Below are 13782 nucleotides of genomic sequence, written 5' to 3'. Positions count from 1 at the left end.
TAAATATTTGTTGATTGATTAATTTAAAAGAGAAATCTTAGGTTGGATGTAACAGCTTTAAGCATTTGAACTTCTGGGATATAGAAAAGGAATTAGAATGAATCTGTTTATCCACCAAAGGCAGGGTTGTAGAAGTAATCAGTGATGAACTGCAAATAGACCAATTTAGACTTGATAAGAAAACATCTTCCTTACAATAAGAGCTGACTGGAAGGGAGTGAGATAGTCACACAGCAAGACTTTAAATGGGGCTGATAACCACTTGTTTATGTTGTTAAAAGGGATTCTTTATTTTGTGTTGTTATCCTTGTTTTTTTTTTTTTTAGGTATAATAAGTTGGACTGAAAAGCCTTCTTACTTCCATGATTTCAAGACTGAAAATTTCACCTCCTGATTATGGCAATTAAATATATATATATACTATGCAAGCCTGGACAAGTTATTCAACTCCAATTGTCCCCAATAAAAAATAAAAATATACCTGATGCTTCAGGAGGCAGAGTTTCCTGTTACATTAGGCCTTCCAATAGAATCTTGGTCCTCATTTATCAAAGATACTTTAGCAAGAGATTCTCTTCACAAAGGTTTCCTCATATATTTCTTTGAAGGTAGAGATTCTGTGACCTTATTGTCCTGAAGATAGAATGTCAGAGCATGGGACTTCAGAAGTAGATCTAGAAAGGACCTTAGGAAAGGAAAATAAACAATCAGAGGTAGGAAATACTTTGCCAGTATTTCATAGTATGAAAGACCATAGCTACATTCCTAGGTTTGGAGCTGGAAGAGAACACAGAGGTGAGATCATCTCATCAAACTTCATCATTTTTAGATAAAGAAATTGAGACCTAAAGAGAGTCAATTGCTAATGACCTGCCCAAAGTCATAAAGAGAGAAAAAAAAAAAAAAAAAAAAAAGACTTTCTTAAAAATAGCAAGAAACTCATTTGCACTACCAGTCTATTTTCTGGTTGCTATTTTTTCTTTCATTAACAATTCACTGAGTACTATATCCAAGCAGCACTGAATGTGTTAAACATGATTGGAAATGAGAAACCCAGGGGCACAATTTATTTCTGTGCATTTCTTGTTGCCTGCAGATGGAAACTTTATTGTTTTACATATCACATTCTGCAGTTTAAAAAAAACAACACAAGATGATGATGTGGTTTTGTGTGTGTGTGTGTGTGTGTGTGTGTGTGTGTGTGTATTTTTCCCATCAAGCTAATGTTGAGAAAAACAATTTCACTTTCTTCTCCATATCTTTCTACAACTATAAAATCACAAATCGGGCATAATAAGAGCATTCATCTTAAGTGTTCATTCAACTATCACAGCCAGCTGGGCATACAAATAATGAGAATTACATTTTGTTTATAGGGCTTTTTTTATTGATATAAATGGACCTTTGAACCTGAGTGACTGAGTAATGCGTTTCTTTGCCCTGTGGCACTTGAGGGTCTCTGGTGTGTTTTCAGGGTTTCCTGGAAAAAGGCAAATTGCTTGTCTTGCTGAGTCTTTGCCTGCTTCAAATAACTCCCATTTCTATAACTTTTTAATAGTTTGCAAAGTGCTTTTCTCACAACAACTTTGTGAAGTAGGTAAGGCACACATTATATTTGTAGTGCTATAAATTAGAAAACTGAAGTTCAGATACTGAATGGTTATTGTTGTTTGTTCTTCTTTCTCAAAGAGCACCAAAGACATCCAACAGGTGTTATCTTGACTTGCAAATGAATTGGATTTAAGTGAGGGGGAACTGAGCAAAGTCATTAGCCTCTTCCAGAATCATTGTAGTTTATAGGTCAGGACAACTGGCAGTAGCTCAGGAGGCAATGGGAGATCTTGACCTTTTTAACCTAAGTCATTCCCAGGTCTAGATTTGTATGAGATGATTCCAATCTAGCAAATATATAAGTAAGAAATGAGGCAAAAAGTGGTCTAGTTTGCCTTCACAGAAGTATTAATCTGGGAAGGGAAGACCTTCAGAGTTTCTCAGATACTGGAAGTGAGTTTGCTAATGTCAAACAGCTTTGCATAGTAATTAGGGAAGTTCAACAGAGAAGGAAAGGGAAAGGTCACTTCATGAGAAACCATGATACCAACAGAAATGTGAAGAACCATTGTTTGACTGGGATATTTAAAGTTCAGCTTCTCAAACTGTAGTTTGCAACCCCATATGAAGTCTCGCAACTGAATGTGAAGGTTGCAAAATTATGATTTATTATCACTAGATATTTTGCTTTGTCTACCTATTTTATATGTCTCTATGCCCAGGATCCCATAAAAATGTTTCAGGTTAAAAGGGGTCGAATGTAAAAATGTAAAAAGTTTAAGAGCTTCTTCTGATTTAGAGGAAATAATAGCCAATTATTTTCAACAATGGATATAGCCTGGCTACTACTTTATTGTTTTAGAGTACCACAGACTTCCAAAGAATTCAAGGACAGATATCAAAGATTTGTGAAGGAAAAAAAAAAAATTACATCTTTATTTCCACTAACCTGTAACTAAAATTTAGCATTCCCTTCCATTACAAATGTAGCCAACAAAGGATTGGATTAGTAGGCTTGACTCCATTTCCAAAGGATTAAAAAAAAATGGCTTAAGAAGCCCAGCAAGGCCAACTAGATCAACAGAGAGAGTTTAATTGACCCATAGACACTTCCTGCACATAAAAAAGGCAACAGTGGTGGTTTTGATCTGTGGGTCTTGTGGTGCTCACCAAGGTGCTGATCTACTGGCTACAATGAAGAGTTGCAGCTTGCTATTTCTCCTTCTCTTACACTCTAAGATCTTCCCTATCCTGGCTATCCTCCTCTCCTTAACTAGGTGAATTAAAATCAGGTTGTCAGGAAGCAGTCATTTGAATTCAGTATATTTAGCCAGGGAAAAACAAAATAAAACAAAACAAAACAAACAAACAAACAAAAAGCAAAAGCAAATGTCCTGAGCCTCACTATTACTTCAGGAGCATATTTGAGAGAATTCCAAATGTTGGAGCTTATGGTAGAACCAGGATCAATAATAGCTATAATAATGATAGCTAATATTTACATAGTGCTTACAATTTGCCAGGGACTTTACAATTATTATCTCTTTTGATCTTTACAACAACCCTGAGAGACAAGTGCTATTATTATCCATATTTTTCAGTTTATGAAATTGAGGCAAACAAACTTTAAGTGATTGGCCTAGGGTCACACAGTTAGCATAACCAGGTTTAGATTGTTAGCTTTCCTGATCTCTGATTGGTGCTCTATTACCACATCCACCAAGTCTCCAACCCTATCTAGTACGTCTTTAACCAGATGTTACTTATATTTTAATGCTGAAAGGCTACACATAAAAGGAAGCTGAAAAGGGATGAGAGAAGGACCATAGGATATCTGTCTAGATAAAAACAGATTAGAAGGGGGGGCGGAGCCAAGATGGCGGAGAAGACACATGCAACTTTCTAAGCTCTTCTCTTACCCTCTTTATCAATATTATATCGAGCCTCAAAAATAGTCTTGACTGCTACAATTCGTAAAGAAAGAAGTAAAAACTCACCGGCCAAGAAAATCTGCAGTCCGCCAAAAAGGGTTTTGGGGCCAGGGGGAGATAGGCAGACTGGGGAGAAATTAGGTTCTGAGGAGGTCTCAAACCAAAAAGTGAAAGCAGTCCAGAAATGCGCAGCCCCAACCGCAGCAGGGCTTTTCCTTGGGGCAGCTTGGGATCCGCACGGGAGGCGCGGCCCGGGTTATTTCCAATCTGCCCAGTGGGGCTGGTGGGGCCATAGAGCTTTTCCAGGGCGATTTGCATCAGGCAAGACACTGGGCAGAGTTTGGCGGTCTGGGCCCGCGGTCGCGGGTCAGCTGCCAAACTCACATTCCCACAAGAGGCCCGGCCTGGGGCAGGAATTTCATTAGTTCTAGCCAAGGGCAATCGCTAACCCACACAGCCCACTCCTTTGATACTTGGCCAGTGCTGAATCCACTTCCTGTTGGGGAAGGGAAAACCTCACCAGAGCACTCCCATACCTCGGAGTGGGAAATCGGATTCTCCCTGCTCTGCAGAGGAAGCGGTAACCCCTTTGCCGGAGACCCACCCCAAAGGCTTTAAACATGAATAAAAAAAGATGAAAAGAACGACACAGCTTCTATGCAGAAAAAAAAGAGCAGGCCAGCAAATCTGAAGAGACCCCTCAAAACAAAATGCATCAGATGTCCTCCTTACATGATGCTCCATAGAAGAACCATTAAAAGTCTAAAAGAGATTAGAAGATAAATGGGGAAAGGAGAAGCCTACAAGAGAGCAACAACTTCCTGAAATACAAATTAAAAGTTAAAAAATTCCCAGGAAATGCAGGGGAAACAAAATTTGAATTGGAAAAGAAAAAATCTCGGAAAGTAAGAATTGTGAATTAAAAAATAAAGAATTCACAGAAAGTAGGATTTGAATTGAAAAGAAAAGAACCACAAGAAAGTAGGATCCGTGAATTGAAAAAGACAAAGAAACCAAGAAAGTAGGATTTGGGAATTGAAAGAAAATAACCTAAAAAAAAAAATTAGTGAAATGGAAAAAAATTCCAGACCAAAACAATACATTTAAAAAACTCAATTGACATATAAGAAAGAAGTAAAAAAAAGCTAATGAAGAAAATAATTTTTAAAATTAGAACTGAAAAGATAGAAACTAATGATTCATTGAGACAGCAAGAACTAAAAAACAAAAAATGACAAACTGAAAAACCATAATTATCAATTTAAAATGAAGACTTGAAAATAGATCAGGAGAGTAATCTGAGGATTTTGACCTTCCGAAAACATGATGAAAAAAAGAGCCTAGATTATTTTAAAGAAATCATCAAAGAGAACGCCTAGATGTAATAGAATGAAGGAAAAATAGATTGAAAGAATTATCGAACACCTTCGAAAGAAACCCCAAAAAAAAAACCCCAAGGAATATTGTGGCCAAATTTGAACTATCAGATTAAGGAAAAAATTTTAAAGCAAAAACCATTTAAATACCGAGATGCCACAATAAATCACCCAAGATCTGGCTGCCTCATTAAAGGAAAGAAGGGCCTGGAATATGATATTCTAAAGGCACAAGAACTTGGGGATGCAGCCAAGAATAAACTACCCAGCTAATGGATTTTCTTCCAGGGAAGAAGATGGATATTTAATGAAAAAATGAATTATTTGTTTCGAAGAAAACCAGAATAAACAAAAAATTTATTCCAAACCTAGAACCTAAGATGCAGAAAAGGTAAAATCCTTTAGAATTTATTTCGTTGTGGATATACAAAAGAATAATTAAATTTGATTGTACTGATATAACATAAAAAGGGAAGGTTGGAAAAGGGATGATGGCAGAATAAGGGGGAAGGAGGGATAGAAAGAGGGAAACCACATCCCCAAAGAGGCAAAGGAAACTTATCAATCTGAGGGAATTTAGAGAGGGGGAGGAACATTGTGTGAATCTTACCTCACGAGTTGGCTCAAAGAAAAAATAATTGAATTTTTTTAGAGAAAATTCTCTCTCGCCCATTAAAAACGGGGAGAGGAAAAGGAAAAAAAAAATAATAAGGGAAGGGAAGGGGAAAGACTCAAAGGGGGGAGGGAGGGATTATAAAGAGGATAAGTATTGGGAACAAGAGGGTACATAAGTTTGGGGAAAAGAGGGTTGGGGAGGCAAAAAAAAGCAAAGCATAATCTGGGGTTATTAGGATGGCAGGAAATACAGAAAAATTCTAACCGTAAATGTGAATGGAAACCCCCAAAAGAGGAGGCAATAGCAGACTGATCAAAAGTCAGAACCCAAATATGTTGTTTACAAGCACATTTAAAGAGGGATACATTAGAGTAAAGGTAAAAAGGCTGGAGCAAAATCTATTATGCTTCAGGTGAAGCAAAAGAGGGAGCCATCCTTATTCAGACGCAAAAGTAAAAATTGTTCTAATTAAAAAGAGATAAGGAAGGAAACTACATCCTGCAAAGGGAGCATAAACAACGAAGCAAATCAATATAAAATATATGCACCAAGGGATGGCATCCAACTTCCTAAAGGAGGTTAAGAGAGTTGCAAGAAGAAAAGACAACAAAACTGTTAAAGTGGGAGATCTCAACCTTATCCGAATTAGACAAATCAAAGCACAAAACAAATAAGGAAATTAAAGAAGTAAAAGAAAATTTTAGAAAAATTAGGGTATGTTGGACTTGGAGAAAAGAATGGAGATAGAAAGGAAATATTTCTTCTCGCAGTTAGGAACCATTCAAAAAATTGCCCATATTTAGGACAAAAGACCCAAAATTAAAATGCAAGAAAGAAAATAGTAAATGCTTTTTTCAGATATGATGCAATAAAACTACATTCAACAAAAAGTTAGGGAAATAGACCAAAAAGTAATTGAAACTAAACAATTCACTTAAAGAATATTTGAAGAAAATTATAGATACAATTAATAATTTCATAAGATAATGACAATGAGAACATCAACCAAATTTGGGATGCAGCCAAAGCGGTAATAAGAGGGAATTTTATATCCTTAGAGGCTTACTTGAATAAAACAGAGAAAGAAAAGATTAATGAATGAATTAAAGAAAAGGTTCAACTAAAAACTAAAAAAAACCAAATTAAAAACCCCCAAAATCAAATTAAATTTAAAAAAAGGAAAAAAAAAAGAAAAACCAATTAATAAACTAAGAGTTGGTTTAAAAAAAGCCAATAAAATAGATAAGCCTTTGAAATCTGATTACAAAAAAGGAGGGAGGAAATGAAATTGTAGTCTTAAAAATGAAAAGGAGAACTTTTCCACCAATGAAGAGGAAATTAGAGAAATAATAAGGGAGTTATTTTCCCAACTTTATGCCAATAAATTTGATAACCTAAGTGAAATGGATGACTACCCAAAAAATATAGACTTCCCAAACTAAAGAGGAGGAAAAAATTGTTGAATAGTCCCATTTCAAAAAGAAAAGAAAGGCAATTAAACAACCCCTAAGAAAAATCCCAGGACAGATGGATTTAATGTGAATTTTACCAAACATTTAAAGAACAATTCCCCAATGCTATATAAATTATTTGATAAAAATAGGGAATAAGGAGTCCTACCAAATTCCCTTCATGACACAGACATGGTATTGATACCAAACCAGGTAGGTGAAACAGAGAAAGAAAATTATAGACCAATTCCCTATGAAATTGATGTAAAATCTTAAATAAGAATTAGCAAAAAAGACTACAGAAAATCATCTCCAAGATAATAATTGAATAAGTAGGATTTATAAGGAATGCAGGGTGGTTAATATTAGAAAACACAATAAATTGGCGTTAATAACCAAAAAAAAAACCATATGATCATCTCAATAGATGCAGAAAAGCATTTGATAAAATCCAACATCCATTCCTATTAAAAAACACTTGGGAGATAGGAATAAATGGATTTTCCTTAAAATAATCAGCAGCATCTATTTAAAACCATGAGATCATATGTTGGAGACAAACTGCAACCATTCCAATAAGATCCAGAGGAAACAAGGTTCCCCATATCCCATTATATTTAATATTGTATTAGAAACGCTAGCTAAGAATAAGAGCTGAGAAAGAGATTAAAGGAATAAGAATAGGCAATGAGGAAAACCAAATTATCACTCTTGCGATGAAATGGTATATTGAGAACCCGAGTTCTGCTAAAAAGTTATTAAAATAACCAAACTTTGAAAGTTTGGTTATAAAAAACCCCATAAGTCATCAGATTCTTATATATCCAAAAAATCCAACAGTCAGAGTTACAAAGAGAAATTCCATTTAAAGTAACTACTGATAATATAAAATATTTAGAATCATCGCCAAGGGAAAATCAGAAATTTTATGAGCAAAAATTACAGACCACTTTTCACACAAATTAAGTCGATCTAACCAATTGAAAAATATTAAATGCTCTTGGATAGGGGAGCAAAATAATAAAGATGACAATATTACCAAACAATCTATTTATTTAGCGCTATACCAATCAGATCCCAAAAACTATTTTAATGACCAAAAAATAACAACAAAGTTCAATGGAAAAAAAAGGTCAAGAATTTCAAGGAATTAATGAAAAAATTAGTGGTAGATAAGTTAAAATTTATTATAGAAGCAGTTACCAAAACATTTGATTGGCAAAAAGGATTAGTTGATCAGTGGAAAAGATTGTCAAAGGATAAAACAGTCAACAAAATAGAACCTGTCTTTGAAAAACCCAAAGATCCCAGCTTTTGGGATAAGAACTTACTGTTTGATAAAAAATTGTGGGAAAATTGAAAACAATATGGCAGAAACTAGGCATTGATCCATACTTAACGCCGTACACCAAGATAAAGTCAAATGGGTTCATGACCTATGGGTAAAGAATGAAATTATTAATAAATTAGAGGAAACAGGATAGTTTACCCCCCAGACCTTGGAAGGGGAAGGTCTTTAGAAAAGAAGAACTAGAGATCATTACTGATCACAAAAAAAAATTTGATTATAAAACTGAAAAGTTTTTTAAAAACAAACTAATGCAGAAAGATTAGAAGGGAAAATAAACTGGGAAAAATTTTTACAGTCAAAGGTTCTGATAAAGGCCTTATTTAAATATATAGAGAATTAATAATTTATAAAAAATCGCCATTCTCCAATTGAAAATGGTCAAAGGATATGAACAACAATTCTCAGATGAAGAAATTGAAACTATTTTAGTCAATGAAAAGATGCTCCAAGTCATTACTAATCAGGAAATGCAAATTAAGACAATCTAAGATATTTAAACCTGTCGATTGGTGATGAAGGAAAAAATAAGGATGATTGTTGAGGGGATGGGAAAACGGGGACATTGATGCATTGTTGGTGGAGTTGTGAACAATCCAACCATTTTGGAGAGTAGTTTGGAACTATGCTCAAAAAGTTATCAAACTTGCATACCCTTTGATCCCAGTGACTACTGGGCTTATATCCCAAAGAGATTATAAAGAAGGAAAGGGACCCAGGGCAGAATGTTTGTGGCAGCCCTTTTGGTGGAAAAACTGAAAACCGAATGGATGTCCACGTTGAGAATGGCTGAATAAATTGGGAAGAATATTATGGAATATTACCTGTAAGAAATGACCAACAGGATGATTTCAGAAAGGCCTGGAGAGCTTACCGAACTGATGCTGGAGGAAATGAGAACCAGGAGATCATTATATACTTCCAATAATTATATGATGAATTCTGATGAAAGGCCATCCTCGCAAGAGATCAACCAAATCATTTCCAAGGAAAGTAATGAACTGAAAGCTATGCCCAGAAAAGAATTGGGAGATGACTAAAAACAATTAATTTTGGAATTCCCTAATCCCTATATTTATGCACACATGCATTTTTATTTTTAAAGTAATTTACAATATTTCAGAGTCTGATTTTTGTAAGAAAATAACGTTTTGGTCATGTATACTTATTTGTATCTAATTTTATTTTAATGTATTTAACATCTACTGGTCATCCTGTCATCTGGGGGAGGGGGTGGGAGGGTAAGAGATAAAAAATTGCAACAACAGGTTTGGCAATTGTTAATGCTGTAAAGTTACCCATGCATATATCATGTAAATAAAAGGCTATTAAATTGAAAAAAAAAATGATTAGAAGAGTTGCCATTGGAGAAAGGAAGTTTCAGGAAGATTGTGATCCTCCTATAAAGGAAGACTTTGGCAGGAGTTTAGTGCTTCACCCTTCAGTCCTCTAATCAGAGACATAAGTGGGGGTGAGTTATTAAAATATAGAATATCCAAATCTGAGTTATGGTGGTAAGATTTTAGGTGATTAGATTAATTGGAAGTTGGGGGGAAGTGATGGAGTCAGGAAGCATGATGTTCTTGTAAACAAGAAGAGCTATTGATGAAGAACACTTCCATGCCTCAGAAAATTCTCTGAAAAGAATAACAATCTCTTGGGGTTAAGGGGTGAGGAGGAAATGTTAATATAACATCATTTTAAAATCTGAACTTTCATTTTTCCTTTATTTCCATTCTTCCTTGGAGTCCCTTTCCTGATTATGCATTAATTATAGCAATACACCTTTGCATAAAACTTTCAGATAAATTCACCAATTCTGTAGCTCTTGTTTTCTCCATTAAATGTTTTTACATTTTTAATTTTCATTTTTAATTATCATTACTCCTACTTTACAGATGTGAAAAGATGCTCAGATAAGTTTGGGCTCAAATAGGGCTATGGGGCAGTTCTATTGTTTTTTGACAGATAGCATTCCCAAGAGGAAAATGGAAGGGTTGTGTAAAATCAAACACAAAAAATAATTTGAAAAGTTTGGGAATTACTGACCTAGACTGATATCGATAGAAAGAATCTGATCCAGGATTCCAGCCTTTTATTGTTCTTTTTTTATATAGAATTATCTTGTTTTCCATTAGTCAATAATGATAAAAATTTTAGCACCTGAGGCAAATTGCTTATATGCATATAAGGGGGGGCGGGGGGAGGGCGGAGAGAGAGAATAAGAGAGAGAGAGAGAGAGAGAGAGAGAGAGAGAGAGAGAGAGAGAGAATGAGAGAGAGAGAGAGAATGAGAGAGAGAGAGAGAGAATGAGAGAGAGAGAGAGAATGAGAGAGAGAGAGAGAGAATGAGAGAGAGATAGAGAGAATGAGAGAGAGATAGAGAGAATGAGAGAGAGATAGAGAATGACAGAGAGAGAGAGAGAATGAGAGAGAGAGAATGAGAGAGAAATAGAGAGAATGAGAGAGAGATAGAGAGAATGAGAGAGAGAGAGAGAGAATGAGAGAGAGAGAATGAGAGAGACATAGAGAGAATGAGAGAGAGATAGAGAGAATGAGAGAGAATGAGAGAGAGAGAGAGAGAATGAGAGAGAGAATGAGAGAGAGAGAATGAGAGAGAGAGAGAATGAGAGAGAGAGAGAGAGAATGAGAGAGAGAGAGAATGAGAGAGAGAGAATGAGAATATCCAAGAAAGAGAAGGGAATGTTTAAAAGATTTTATCAGCAATAAAGTCACCAAGGAGTTAAAGACCATGAAGCTAAAGATGGGGATAGATTAGAAAGAAATCCACCTAAGAGGCACCTCCCCAGGGAGATGAGACTATTGGAGAACTACTATTTTAAGTAGTTATTATTATTTTTTTGCTGAATAAGTGATAAATTTAATTGTCTCCACACTTCAAGTGCCGATGTCACCCTCTAAATTTTACACTCTAGAAACTTTTCAGATCTTCATTGTGACCTATAGGTCTCCCTGGGTTCTTGAAGACTATACTAGTATAAAATAAGTTCTGACAGACTTTATCAATCTGATAACATTTCAAAGAGAGGCCTGGAAGTGAACTATATCTCTATTGTGTAAAGACCAGTTTATCTAAGTTCAGAGAGACCTATTACCAGATTGGCCCAAGGATAATGAATTTTTTTGATCACCTTGACAATTTTCAAATACCATCTACTAAATTATAGAGAGACTGTGATCTGCTTTGGTCAGAGGAGTATCCACAATGATGAAATTACAGAACCTAAAAGTTTTTCAGTATCAAAGAGGGTTATAGGGCAGTTCTTTTGTGTTTGGCATACAACACTCCCAGGAGAAAAAGCTAAGGATGTCATGAAATCAAATACACCATAATAGCTTGTCAGTACTTTGAAAAGATTGGGAATTACTAACCTGGACAAGTGTTACAGTTCCACTAAAGAAAGATGTGTCTCCTATATACTTGCAAACTTAAGAAAAAAAGACAAGCCAATTCAAGATTAAATATCAAGGAATGTTTATAAAGGGCTTACTATGCTGAACTTTGTGTTCCCTATAAAAATAAGCCTAAAATATTGTCCCTGATATCACAAAACTTGGAATCATTTTAGGAACTACAAACTTGAAGCTTTGGGAAATTAAGTCTAGCCAGATGGGACCAGTAGATAGAGCTGAAATGATGGTGTATTCTATTCATCTGAAGGATAGGTATTCTCATTTAGGTGACTATTTCTTAGAACAATACAGAATCAAGCTCCATTCAGGCTGGCCCGTTCTGTTCTCACCTTTGTCCTCCCATAAATTCCTAATGTGATGGGACATCCCTTGTGACATCTTGTCTGGGTGTGGACAGCAACAAAACATGCAGACTGTGCATTATTGATGACTTACTCTTTCTATATGATCACAATTAGATGTGGCATATGGCACAGCTAAACTAATGATAATCCTTTATTAGCTTAATGACTTTTCTTGGATAAACAAGAACCTGGTTTCCTAAACTGGTCAAAATTGTGGGCTTAGCTTCTTTTTAAGTTCCACTTGAATTATCCCAAACCTTTTTCCTATTGGGAATGAGGAGTCCAATCAATATGGGACGTCTCAGATATGAAACTTTGATAAACTGCTAGAAATCAACAACTCATTTCTAATTTATAATCTCAGTCATTGTTTCAGATACCAAAATGTTAAATTATTTGCTCTTGCTCTCCAGTATTCCAAAAGTGCCAGTCTATTCACTTCATTATGTTGTCTCTGACGATGTTGGTAATGTTTAAGGTGCCACTATAGGTACCCTATGATGTTTTATAATTGGGTTTAGAAATCTAAGGATATATAAGAATCATTGCTTGCAGTCGTTAGTTCCCTTATATCACAGTGTTTTTATTTTGCATATATCACATGTTTCCTTATCTTTGAGCATAGTATATCCACCTGGAAATTTCTTAGAGCAACTAGTTGGCACAGTAATCAGAATACTGGCCTTAGAATCAGGAGCACATCTTCATAAATTCAAATCTAGCCTCACTTACTAGTTGTGTGACTCTGGACAAGTCACTTTACCCTGCTTGCCTCAGTTTCTTCATCTATAAAATGAGTTGGAGAAGAAAGTGACAAATTACTCCACAATCTTTGCTAAGAAAGCACCAACTGGGTCACAAAGAGTTGGAAATGACAGAAATGACTGAACAATAATAAGGACAAAGGAAACTCCTTACAGTCAAGTTCTATCTCACTTATCTGTGTCTCCTTGGTACCAGGGCTTTCCTCCCTGCAAAGTCCCTTCTTCATTCCAGTCTTCTTTTCCCATTGGAGGGATGTTGTATTTTAGGAAAGAACAGAGACTGGACTATCTACATTCCCACCATGACTCTGCTTCTGCTTTTACAGAGGTTGACAACATACTCCAGCATTCCTTCCACTACCTTTTCACACATCCACACACACACCCCCACTCACATACACACAGACACACAAACACTCACATACACACTCTCACACCCCCATACACACACTCTCTCTCTCACACACATATACACTCACTCCCCATACACACACACTTACACACACACTATGACACCCACACACTCACACATTCCCACATACATACACATTCACACATATAGACCTCCCAAATCCCCATACACACACCTATACCCACATTTTCTGCTCCCTTTAATGTTTTTTCTTCTCCTGTCCCCTTCCCCTTAGAATGTAAGGTCCTCAACAATAAAACCTTAACATTCTTTTTTTGCTTATTTGCTTCAAATATAGCAGCACTAGGTGGCAGAGTACATAGAGTTCCAAGCCTGAAATCAGGAAGACCTGAGTGCAAATCCACCCTCAGACCTTTATTACTTATGTGACTAGGCAACTCATTTAACTTCAGTCTGCCTCAGTTTCCTCATCAATAAAACAGGAATAATAAAAGCACATACTTTCTAGGATTGATATAAGAATAAAATGAAATAATAATTGTATAGTGCTTAGCATAGCCCTCAGCAGATATTAAGTACCCCCCAAAAACTTTT

This window comes from Sarcophilus harrisii, chromosome 1 (assembly GCF_902635505.1).
Source record: "Sarcophilus harrisii chromosome 1, mSarHar1.11, whole genome shotgun sequence".
Lineage (NCBI taxonomy): Eukaryota > Metazoa > Chordata > Mammalia > Dasyuromorphia > Dasyuridae > Sarcophilus > Sarcophilus harrisii.
This window is presented reverse-complemented; position numbering follows the sequence as displayed.